The sequence below is a fragment of the Sceloporus occidentalis genome, unplaced genomic scaffold (assembly GCF_023333645.1).
Source record: "Sceloporus occidentalis isolate IW3139 unplaced genomic scaffold, rSceOcc1.0.p SCAF_6, whole genome shotgun sequence".
NCBI lineage: Eukaryota > Metazoa > Chordata > Lepidosauria > Squamata > Phrynosomatidae > Sceloporus > Sceloporus occidentalis.
In genome coordinates this window covers 36,035,965-36,049,162 of record NW_028316986.1, presented here as the reverse complement: position 1 = coordinate 36,049,162, position 13,198 = coordinate 36,035,965, and the positions used below count along the sequence as shown (strand labels likewise).

The 13,198-nt window shown below is 39.6% G+C and overlaps 1 long non-coding RNA gene across 1 annotated transcript; it reads left to right on the top strand.

Annotated features, from left to right (window-relative positions):
- Positions 1 to 819: 819 nt before the first annotated feature.
- Positions 820 to 7,336, top strand: LOC149310615 (uncharacterized). Its single transcript, XR_016281585.1, has 3 exons — positions 820 to 1,122; positions 4,986 to 6,313; positions 7,017 to 7,336. It is a non-coding gene; the product is annotated as an uncharacterized LOC149310615 (long non-coding RNA).
- The last annotated feature ends 5,862 nt before the right edge of the window (positions 7,337 to 13,198 follow it).

Here is a 13,198-nt window from a genome sequence, read left to right as displayed (position 1 = left end):
TATCAAACTCTACAAAAGATGTGTTGTCAAGAGAAAAGATGTTCAAGGTGGCATTGCAGGAATGATTTCATTTCACCTTTAAAATGAAATGGAATGTTATATTAGAATACTTGATGGAATCAGACCTCTTTTTATTTTATTTACTAAAATATTTATAGCCTGCATTTTGCTCATAAAATGTTTTACAAAATAAATAAATAAATAAATAAATGATTATCTCGCTCAAAGTTGGGCTGTCATGCTATTTAGTTGACTGGATTTTACCTAGATTCTAGCCATGCCACCTGTTGTGACCATAATCTGGCCTACTCTGGCTGTGCCACCTTGAATTCTGCACTAGGAGAAAGGTGGAATTAAAATAAAATAAATAGTTTCTAAACTTCATTTTGTTTGTTTTTTAAAAGCAGTTCTCTGGCCCTTGTAGGAGTTAAGCTAGAGGGCAAAATGTGCAATTACTATTCTCTGTGAGAAAGAAGCTTGCTCCTTCATTTCAGTTTCTTTAGTCTATAAGTAAAGTTTCACACCTTTGCCTGACATCTGTGACCCCTCCTCTTTCATTCCCAGTTTCTAATTCCATAGATCAATGTTGCATTTCAGGAAGAAAGTCCAGCTTTTGGAGAAAAGTCTAACAAAAGTCTTTTTCCCCAGTGTTCATTGCAAAGACTGCACAGAAAGCAGTGGAGTAAAGGAAGAGGGATGCAAGAAAGCAGGGTAAAAGCTGCTTTCCTAATGATTAGGGTTTAAGTGTCTGTTCTTTACTGTGACTTGTTTAATATATCAGTATTATGTATGTTTAATATATTCCAGAAGAAAATCAAATTACCAAATTAAATCTGGTAATCTGATGAAAACAATATTAGAAGAGTGTGTGCATGAGAAAATGACAGTAAATTTGCTGAGAGATGGTGATACTCCAAGGTCACATGGTAAATTTCATGACCAAGAAGGAATTTTAAAAAAAAATCTAGAAGAAAGCAAATTTAGCTTCAGCCCTGATTTACAAACCATCAAATGTCAAAAGATCAGGAGTGCTGTATTCCTGGAAACTGAGTGATGATGGGGCTAAGCCAACCTTCCTAGGAAGACAATCCTTAATTTGGGGACTGCCTCAAGAAATACATGGTGAGCTTTCATTTCTTTTTCAAATATAAAATGTGAAGTGCCATATTCCACTTGAGTTACTTGGAGTTTTGTTATTGAGTTTAAGAAATTGCATATACTCAGTCCTTGTGACACTGTATTCATTCATTCATTCATTGGATTGATATCCCACATGTTTCCCAAATTAGGATTCAAATTATTACTATTTTGATTACAAATTAATCTGTTGTGGCTCTGATATATCTATGTGTCATCACCTGAGAGAACATTAAACAAAATAAGAGGACAAAAACCCCAATAGCACTTTTATCAAAGCAGGAGTTCCATGTAAATATGCTGTAAAGGAGTAAGGCAAGCTAGTGTGAAGAAAACCACTGACCCTCTGATTTGTAATATGACACATATATGCCATTAGAACTGTATGATCATTTCCCTCTCATGTTGTATTTGGAGATTAAATTATCACAACTAATTCCTTCAGCCCCTGGCCTCCTTCTCCTTCTCTGCCCTGATAAGCCTACATTAGAAGGAGGCCAGGGGTGGAAGGAGAGAGGCAGCAGGCCTGGAGGACACAGGACAGAGGATGAAGGATGCACATGTGTGCTTGCCTCCGTACTCCCGGCCTGCCTCCAGGCCCCCGCAAAAGAGGGGAGAGGGGCAAGCTGGGAGTACGGAGGCACACGCATGTGCATCCTCTGTCCTGCGTCCTCCAGGCCTGCTGCCTCTCTCCTTCCACCCCTGGCCTCCTTCATATGTAGGCCTACCTGGGCAGAGAGGAGAAGGAGGCTGGACAGCAGGGAGCACCATGGAGGAGGAGGACCAGAGGAGAGGGTGGCTACCGTTGCCGCCGCTACCACCACTACTGGGCCCCAGCCACCAGCACCCAGGTATGCAGGGAAGCCGGGGGAATCAATCCAAGGGTGGCAGTGGAAAGGGAGACCCATGGGGTCCCTCTGGGGCCTCTGCCACCCTGGATCACTGGATCTTAAGGTAGGAAGGGGGAGAGGGAGAAGGAAAGGGATGGCTGCTTGTCTTCCCCAATGGGGATGAGGGGCCTTTTGGAATTGGAGTTTTCCCCATGGCAGACCCTGAAATGGATGCGGGTTATTCCCCCAGTGGGAATGGGCACTTTGACAGTGAGAGTAGCATGAAACATTGATCTTTTATAGATCATACTTGACCTACAACATTCAGGGACACTAGAAATGCAGTCATGCATGTTTACCTGGCTGTTGCACTGGATTCATTGAAAACCTGGAAAGCATCAGATCCCATCTGATCTTGGAAGCAAAGTAGGATCAGCTCTGGTTTCTATTTGGATGGGAAACTGCCAAGGAATACCAGGTGTTGTAGGTTCTCTTTCAATGGCAACCCAGCTCTGATATTTCTCCCCCCCCCAAAAAAAAAATCTCTATGCAATTCATGGGGTCACCATAGGTTGACAGATGACTTGAAGGTACATAAACTTGATTAACAGGTAACATTCCTGTACTAACTCAAAAGTCCTGTTGAACTTAGAAGGGGACATATTTGAGTAAACATGTATGCAGTCTGAAGAGATTCATGTTGGGAGCTAAATAAGGTTTTGAATGATATAAACATATGATGTACTCTTAAACAGGGAAGCACAATTGGAGCAGGATCAGGGGGCAATTTAAAGCCCCAGGCAACTTCTTTATTGTTGTTGTATGCCTTCAAGTCATTTCCAACTTATGGTGACTCAGGTGAACCTATCATGGGGATTTCTTGGTGTGATTTCTTCAGAGGAGGTTTGTCATTGCCTTCCCCTGAGGCTGAGAGAGTGTGACTTGCCTAAGATCACTTGGTGGGTTTCATGGCTGAGTGGGGAATCAAACCCTGGTCTCCACCATTATAGTCCAATACTGTGTCACACAGTCTCTATTCTGGGGACCACAAAGACTGCCAATAATGGCAAAAATGTGGGGGGAGTATAAAACTAGAAATGGCTAGATGTCCATTTCTGATTTTGATACAAAGGAGCCAGTAACCCATTTAAAATATCAACTGCTACTCCTGGAAGCTTCTTTGCCACTCCATCACACTATTTTTTCCTAGGGCTCTCTGTGTTGTATTTAACAAATATGTTTATTACTACATATCCCCCAACTGTCCCAACTTGGTGGGGACAGTTGTGATTAATCCTCCACTGTCCCACTTTTTCAGCAGCTTTTAAAATGCCCCAGGTTCTCCCTCCTCCTTCCACTTTCTCCCTTTATACTCAGCTTACCTCATTTGCTGCAGATGGAATTCAAAGTCTAAAAGTAGCTTACCCACAGCTCTGCATGATGGAAGAGGAGAGCGGGGCGGGCAAAATTTTGACCTCCTCTGTAGACTCAAGGAAAAGCAAAGTGCTGCAGCCTCTTCTAGCTTATATGTTTTTCCTAGTTAATAACTTTTTCCATCTTGTCCACATTCTGATGTTGGCTACATGTGTCCTAGTTTTCATCTGTGAAATATTGAAGGGTAAGTTATTACTAGAGACAGAACATACAAGAACTGGCCTTCTTCTTCTGTAGCAGCCCCTTTATACAGTCTGCCCTTTCTTTACATGGGGAATCTGTTGCAGACTCTCTCGTGTAAAGTGAATTCTGCCTATGCTCAAGCCCCATTTAAATGAATGGGGCTCATGCATGCGGAGGTGTGGCAGTGCGCATGCACCATGAGCACACACCCCATTATTTCCTATAGGAGGCGCCACCTCTTCTCCCAGCACGGCTTTCAGCATATGCTGAAAGCAGCGTATGACGTGGTTGCACTGTGTGTGTGTGTGTGTGTGTATAAACAATAACATAACAAGTGGTTAAAACCTACTTGCCGAATGCTTTTAAATCCCCTGATGTTGTCTGCATGACAATAATTCACCCATGCCTGTTTTCATCTGTGAAGTCCTATAACTGTCCCAGAATAATTACTTTTTAGACCACATCTTCCAGAATCCCCAGTAGAAGCCACCCAGTGAATTACTTCAGGCTCCCCTAGGTAACCTAAGGATAAAACCCCATGAGAGCAGTGGGAATGTGTTTCACTACAGTTCTCACAGTTCCTTATCACTGGACACACTGGGTAGGGCTGACAGAAATTATAGTCTTCTAGTTTGCAATGAAAGCATCCCAAGCAGCCTTTTCCTTAAGAAGTCATTTTAATTGAAGGCAGAGTACTTATTTGTAACTTCTCATTTTTGTTAGCAGGTTGGGGTCCTTTTGTAAGAGACAGCACTGGAGAGTTATTTTATTCCTTTATATATTTTTGTTTACTTCAAAATTTAGAAAATAAATAGAGCCAAGGCATTCTTGCATATTTTATCTATTACCCTGCATCAAATCCCCAGAGCTATATATCCAGTTCCACAAGACGCTTCCAGTTCAGTGCTCTTTCTTTGCATATACATCTTTCTGCCTTGGTTCCAAATGATAAGCAAGCTTTCCAGACCATGCAGACCAACTTGAATGGATTGTGCCATTACAAAAATTTACTATGGATAGCAGATAGAAATCAGACAGATACAATCTGTACAATTGCAAGGTGCCTCCAGTTTCTGCTTCAGCTCTGTCTGTCTGTCTCATCTTTTACAATGTTATTAAAACATAAGTAAGTCAGTGAATGATGGTATGTATGCTTTTAAATCATACGCTTAAAATGATTCAGCATTTAGAAATGAAAAAGAGATCCCTATCAGCAGAGATTTCAGATCAAACTTTCATCCACTAAGGGTCGCTATGGAGCTGCACTGTGTATTTGTGTTCCATAGCATTTTGGTAGGCATCATGTTCAGAGTAACACTTAAACAAGTGTTGTTTGTAATGCAGGTTATTTGACAAACCTTTTACCAAATAACATTGTACATTTTAAATATTTTCCACTAGGACTTGAATAAACAAACAGTATTACTGAACAATACACCCTCGAATTCTGGACTATGGAGGAAGGAGACACTTTGCAACACCCCTCTCTTTTCAGCATGCCAATACAGGATCAAGGACATCATCCCAAGGGAGACAAATTCACACTGACCACTAAAAGGAAAACCCTGAAGTATCTTTTAGGGCTGGTTTTCTTTTAGGGAGCCCAGGTGGTGCAGTGGTTAAATGCCTGTACTGCAGCCATTCGCAGCCACAAGGTTGTGAGTTCGATCCCAGGTAGGGCTGCAGGCATCCTTTTGAGGTCACTAAAGTGATTACCCAGCTTGTTTGGTAAATTAGCTTACACATTGTAGAGATGTACTTGCTATTGCTATTGCTGGCTTTATCAGTATGCATAGTAAGCTGTCCAATTCAGGTACTGAATGCTGGGGAGTGGTATGGTGTAGTGGCAGCCTCCTTCTCTTATAATTCAGCCCCCTAAGACTCAGCCCTACTAAGTCTGCTGCCCTGATCTAGTCTGTTTGTAGAATACACTATTCTGTTGTCAGGGTTAAAATGAGAATCAACTCCCAAGCTTCTGGGATTTTATATGTGGTGATGACCAGACACTGTCTTGTTCTCCACCTCAGGGCAGGCAACAAAATCTCTTGGGCCAGGCCTGATCATCATTACCTGCAAGCTTTCATTACTGGCCATGTAAACTGGGTTATCTTGTTACTACAGGGCACCTTCCTGCTGATGTGGAAGACTATCAAGGGCATATATGGATTTCTTCTTCAAGAAAAAAAGGTTGAATGACATATTGAACATTTACAAAACACTGATATAATGGATTGGAGTTGAAAACTGCATGATTTTCCTTCTCCCTTTTCAGAAACTTCACTTTTCAGACTCAGTAAGAGAGGAAAAAGGACTAAAAGCAGAATTCTTAGCAAAGTTTGAAGGCTACTTTTTGGTTCTACTCAACACAGGCAATCCAGAGTAGAGAAAATGAGAGTGAATGAAGTGGCAGATAAACTACCATTTCTAAAAGCCTGCCAAAGCCAAAGATGAGGCATCGTTTGGCATCTGGCCTTTTTTTTTTCCTGTTTAGGTTTTGAAAACAACATGCTGACACACATACACTGGTTTCACTGGGGCATAGCTTATGTAGGCCAATTCTAGACTGATGTAGATTAGTGCATTCATTTGTTTGTTCATCAGTCATTATATTTCTATTCCATTTGATGACAACATAAAAGAAAGCCTTCTTGGTGGTTGCTCCCAAGTTGCGGAACTCTCTCCTTTGTGAGGTCTGGTTGGCTCCCTCGCTTATGTCTTTCCACTAGCAGGTAAAGATCTTTTTATTTAAAGAGGCTTTTTATTATGTTGTGCTACATAGAATTTTTAATGGTGGGTGGGGGGTAGAAAGATGTAGTGTTTTTATTTTATTATGTTCTAAAAACCTTTTTAGTATTGTTTTTAACTTTTTAAAAATTGAAGTTTAGTTTAATTGCATTTTAACTTTTCAGAGTTTTAAAATTGTATTGCTGGGAGAAAGGTGGGATATTAAATAAATAAATTATGTTGTTGTTATATTCATGTATGACTTACTTTCTTCTAATACTGCAGCACAAAGTGGCTTACAAATTAAAATGATTACAATATAGTTGAAATATACAAAAATCCACATTAAAATAGAATTAAACATGAGAACATGATAGAACTGAAAGAAAGGCCCCTTCTGAAGATCTCAGGGGCTGGAGCTAGCAAATAGTTGACAATTATGTCAAACAAATAGTTGCGTAAAGCAACAAAGTGCTTGAAATATTAAGCACGTCAAATGATATGTAAGTCTGTGATATAAAGAGTTTTAAGGGCTTTCTAAATTGTATTCAAGATTTAACGTAAATCAGTCTTGCCATTCATACACAATACTAACATAATTACTTGATCAGATCTTCTTCCTTTACACCATTGTCAAGGAAAGTCTGTTTAAATGCACAATCATCTAGTATTTGTTGTTGATGCAATATTTATGTCATGTTTTCTCAGACTTTAGAAAAAAATGTACATGTCAAAGCAGCATATCTAAGGGCTACCAGGAAACTGATTTCTCACAGATGGATTTCCAGCAAGAAATAATTCATCTGAACTGGATTGATTTTTCAGAAGTTCTTTTTTGAAATCATGTTTATGTACTTTCTTATTGTTTGGCACTGTATGTCAGAAATAATTGTCAAGCAATTCACAAGTCTACTTTCATTTTTTTTTTAAAAAAGTCTACATTGTGATACTGTTGTCAGGATATTACATAAATGTTGTCATTGTATGAGAAAAAGAGAAGAAGGGTTTAAATCCAATTATTTGTGTTAATTAGATTAAATCAATTCAATCAAATGCTGGATGACAAGTCAAAATTTGTGTAAATGTCACTGATTCAATGCAGTACTGTAGTTGATATTAACAGTATGATTTAAATCAAGATATTCATGAGCAAATTATATATTGGATTCCTATGCTTAAATTTGAAACGTTTGATGATTTATGTATTTATTTTTAAGATAATTTATTTCCAAGATACAGAGTAACAGCACAGTCAATTAAAAGAAATGCCTGGTGCCCAAACATTTAAAAGTCAACGTTGAAGTCTTTGCCTGGTTACTAAAAGAGAACAGAGAATAGACCAACTAAGCCTTTGACAAGAGGGCATTACACAGACTGGAAACAATTATTGAGAAGGCTCTCTCCTGTATTTGCTTACCAGATACTCCAATGATGGTGGTGGAACCAAGAGAAAGATTTCAACAACAACAAAAAATCTTCAAACTCTGGGAGTATAGTGTCTAGATTGGGGAAGTAATAGTGCCACTATAGTCTGCTTTGGTCAGGCCCCACTTGGAATATTGTGTCCAGTTCTGAGCACCACAATTCAAAAAAGATGTTGAGAAACTGGAGCATGTCCAAAGGAGGGCAAATAAAATGGTGAAGGGTCTGGAAACCATGCCCTATGAGGAACACCTTAGGGAGCTGGGGATGTTTAGTCTGGAGAAGAGACAGTTAAGAGGTGATATGATAGCCCTGTTTAAATATTTGAAGGGATGTCATATTGAGGAGAGAGCAAGCCTGTTTTCTGCTGCTCCAGAGAACAACAGATGCAAACTACAAGAAAAGAGATTCCACTTCAACATTAGGAGGAACTTCCTGACAGTAAGGGCTGATCGACAGTGGAACACACTCCCTCAGAGTGTGGTGGAGTCTCCCTCCTTGGAGGTCTTTAAATAGAGGCTAGATGACCATCTGTTGGGGATGCTTTGATTTATATTTCCTGCATGGCAGGGGATTGGACTGGATGGCCCTTGTGGTCTCTTCCAACTCTATGATTCTATGAGATAACATATTTTAGATAGTCTGGACCCAGGCAATATAGGTCATAATTAGAAATTTAAATTTTGCAAGGAAACAGACCAGAAGTCATTGAAGCTTTTTCAATAAGGGAGTTATATGTTCCCAATAACCAGTCAGTAAGCAGCTTGGTTGAACCACTTTGGTTCAACCAATTACATTTCCAGCTTACAAAAGCAACCATGCATAGAGTTTATTGCAGTAATCTCAACAAGATGTAATCAAGTCATGTGTCACTCTGGCCAGATTTGACATTGGCAGGAAAGGGCAAAGCTGGCCACTGGACCACCAAGCTAAAAGCTTAACCCAGGACTACACCTAAACCACTAACCTGCATTTTCAGGGAGGGTGTGACTATCCAGTACAGTCTAAATCCCTATTCCCAGACCTCACCAAGAGCACCTCTCTCTTGTTAGGATTAAGCTTCAGTTTGTTTGCCCTCATCCAGTCCATGACTGACAGAGATCACTGATTTATTATTAAAGCAGCTTCCTTGGAGTTAGATGGAAAGGTCAAATGGAGCAACATATGGGTGATACAGAATGCCAAAATTCCAGATAACTTCTCCCGGTGGTTTCAGACAGAGAGTGTGTGCAGCGGTTGGAGATCCTAATATGAGAAGCAAAAACACCAATGGTTTAGAGAAAACAAAATAAAAGCTTTATTATAGGATGTCCATTCTAAGACAGGAAAGTGACTCAGTTTGCTAATCTAATCTATTTTAATTCTATGTTAGCTGCATTCTACAGAATTGCTGAGAGGACTCTGGGAAGGAGAAGAAATAAAAACAACAGTTTATATCATAGAGAGATCAGAATAGTTAGAAAAGCATGGATGCCACTTTGAGTCACTCTAACTTTCTAATCCTATTACTACTCTCTGCTGTGATGCATTCTTGATTCTTCATTGCTAAATGTTGTTGCTCTATCAACAGTTTCATGTATATGCTAGATGGCACTGGGGACAAAACAAAACAGCCTTAAGGCTGATAGCCAGGGTTTATCCCCCAACATTATCTTACCTTGTGGAATCTCTTTCATTAGGAGAGCTATTCTGTACCAGGGACAGAGGGAATGGCCTTCATCACACCACTATTCATAAGGGCAATGAATAACTTTTTCCCCATAGGAATGAATGATAACTATTAATTTATAGCAGAGTTGGGTTACAAAACTATTAATTCAGTTTGTGAACTTTGTCAGAAAAAAGCACTACACATAGGGTTAGCAGATCTCAAGGCACCACCCATAGTCCCCAGTTGTGGTGGGTAACCTAGGGGTGATAGGCGGGGGTTCAAATTCCCCACTTTTCATGGGAAGACAAGGCTGCATGCAAATTTCTGGTCAGACAGAGAGCCTTCTGGCTGGCTGCGCAGCTTGCTGCACTTTGCAAAGGTTAATTAAATCAAGTATTGTCATTTGCAAAGACTCTTAATTTCCAACCAGGAAAATATGTTCTGTGTGTATGTTGAAATGACAAGCTGTGAGCAAAAGTGGTTGCTGCTGAATCCATAATGCTTAGTGACATCACCATGCCCCACCAGTGACCATCTGTAGAGGCCATTCCTAGGACTTCAGTTTTGGCCTAGAATTCTCAGGGTTTGGAGCAATCATGACCTGGCAACCCTAGCTACACAATTACAGTTGTATGATGCCAGTTTTACTCCATTCTGCTGTCAAGTAAAGAATCCTGAGTATGTCACCAAACTACAAAACACAGGATTCTGTAGAATGGAACCATGACACTTAAGGTGGTTATCATATTCTAAACCTGTGTAGTGTAGCTATAGTCAGTATCTCACAACTTCACCTGAAACAACGATGGGAAGAAAATACAGATGGGATTGAAAGAGAAACACAGTGAATTGAGACTGAGAGATTTTCACATTCTTCTTACCATTGGCAGTGATCCCCTTTCAAACAACTGTACCCTTGAGAAGGAAAGAGAAGCACAAGATGGTAAGGTCTGAGATGATGGCATGAAATGCCTTGTAGGCCTCACTTCCAAAGGCTGAGTGCTCCCAATGATGCCTAGGAGTGTCTTCACCTGCAGTGATGGCTGAATTCTTTTCATATCAATGGCTTCTCACTCCAAGTTTTTAAAAAGAATTTTTTACAAAAGTTTGGAAAAATTAAAGCAATTACAAACTGAGCAGAAAGAACTTGCTCATTGTTTAGTGCTAGAGGTCAAAACACTGATTAATTAATTGAATGACTGATTAAGAAGAACACACAAGCCAGGAGAGGCAGCAACAGTTTTCTTCGGACTGCGGAATTTGTGGAATTTGGTTCACATCCAGTTATATGCAAGATGGATCAAATTCAGAAATTTTCCAGAAAAAAGGCTGGAGTTTGTTGACCATTCCTAAGCTGTCATTAAAATGTTTGATATGTCACCTTAAGTCTAAGTGTATCAAGTATGGTCAAATTCTTTCATAAATATGTATTCATGTGGGCAAAATATAGAAACCCAAACTATTTAAATCTAGTTGAGTTTATTGAGTCCTGAAACTTACTATGGTCTTTATTTTGTCTTACTAGCTATTGTGTCAGGTCTGGTCCAGGAAGATTTGTATAACATAATGAACAAACTGACAGAAGCTTTCAATTAAATAATAGGTGTGCCACATTAAATGTTTTAATCCATGTTGAAATGTGGGATATGAACCTTGAAAGATCCTTATTTAAAAGTAAATTGTTATACCTTAATTCCAAATAAAAATATGACTAGTGAATTTTTGGCTTCATATGGTTATACTAGTCATAGTATGTCATAGTCATGCTGTAGACTAGAGTGTATCGTACACTTCCTTTTAGAGTAGGAAGTGAGCAACCCAAGAGCCATGACTTGTGACTTGGCTTTTTTTTCTATCTATCTATCTATCTATCTATCTATCTATCTATCTATCTATCTTTTTTTGTGTGTGTGCCCTCTTTCATCTCAACGGTCACAGAATCAGTGATCTAGCTACTATCACCATTTTCATCATAGAATCACAGTGAGTTTGCTTTTGTTTTGTTTTGGCCTACCTTCTCTTTCCTTCCTATCACTTCTAGAAAGAAAGGAGAGGTTCTGCCTAACAGACTGGTAAGATTCTCTAGACCAGGAGGGAACTTTGTCACTCTCCCATACAGTTGCCACTGAATTTTGGTGGCAGCATCATACCTCTCAACACATTTTGAGAGGAAACCCAATGTGACCCCCTGATCCAGTTAAGTTGCTCACCCCCCCCACTCATTTGAGAACCTTCTGTACATTACTCAAAAATAGTAGCAATGTACAGCCTGAACCCAATATCCCTCTGTAAAGTTTCTCACAATTACTTAGTAATTAGAGCACATGTTTGCCTTGCTGAGATTATAATTTAAACAGGAAAAGGAAGAAAGAAACACCAGAGATTTGGCCTTCTCTGGAGTGGTGTCTCAGTTATACAATACTCTTTCCAGACATATTGACTTAGTGTCAACAGTGTTATCTCCTTTGGTTCAAGGTTGAAGCTATGCTTTTATCCTTGGCCTTTGAAGGCAAATTACAGTGAGCTGCTCTGCAGATTACATTTTCAGGTTGTAATTCATCATCTTTATTTATAACCTCACTTTCCACCAGACTAGGAAATTGTTGTGGTACTTTGTACTGCTTGAAAATCAAATTGTTAGCACCTCTGTGGACCTGGCAAGGTTATATGGAAGCAGAAATATTAGATTTATGACATAAGTGTGGTAATAGGGAAGCACAGATATTTCTTTTTTCAGAAATTAAATAAATCATGCATCACATTGAAATATAACAACATATGTTCATTAATAGGTGATTTGAACGCAAAATTAGTAAGCAGAGCATAATCAAAGGTTGTAGGGAAATTTGGCCTAGGATCAAAAAATGAAGCAGGAGAGTGACTGACTGAACTTTGTGAGACCAACAGTTTGTTCATCTCAAGCACATTCTTCAAACAACTCAAGAAGCAACTGTATATATGAGCATCACCTGATGGTGAATATAGAAATCAAACAGACTACATAATTCAAAGTAGAAGATGGAAAAACTTCATCCTGTCTGCAAAAACATGACTAGGAGCAGATTGTTGCATAGACCCTGAACAACTAATAGCAAAAGTTAGAGTAAAGTTAAAGAAGAACACTAACCATCATGCCAAAACACAAGCTGAAGAACATCATTGTAGAATTTAAAGACAATGTGAATAGATTTGCACTATTAAGCCAGATTGATTGGGAACCAGTTGAACTCTGGACTGGACTGAAACCAAGGACATTGTCAAGCAGGAATTCAGAAAGACACTGTCTGTAGCCAAAAAGAAAGATAAGTCTTAATGGATGGCAGATGATTTTCTTCAAACAATCAAGGATAGAAGAAAAGCAAAAGTGAAACGTGACAGAAATAGAGCCAGAATCCCGAGTGAAACTGTTCAACACTTGTGTGCAAAGGCAAGGAGAACTACTATAATAACCAATGAGGAGAAATAGGAGTTGAAAACAAAAAAGGAAGAACAAGAATCCTCTTCTACAATATCTGAGAAATCAAAGTGAAATTTAAAACAAAGAACTGGAATACTCTACAACCAGCAGGGGAACAAATTTCATGACTGAGGCCCTCTTCATCTGGTCATTAAGGCTGGCCTGGGGGCGGAGCCGGAGAGTTGCGTCCAGATGAAGCATGCCCTGACTCCACCCCCAGGTCACCATGAGACCACTCACCACTCCACACAGTGCCAAAGGAGCATCACCAAGCCATGGCAATGCAGATATGGCGCCCTTTCCAGGGTGCAAAAAGGAGCTGCTTTTTGTAGCTCCTTGTTGCACCCTGGAAAGTCTAGA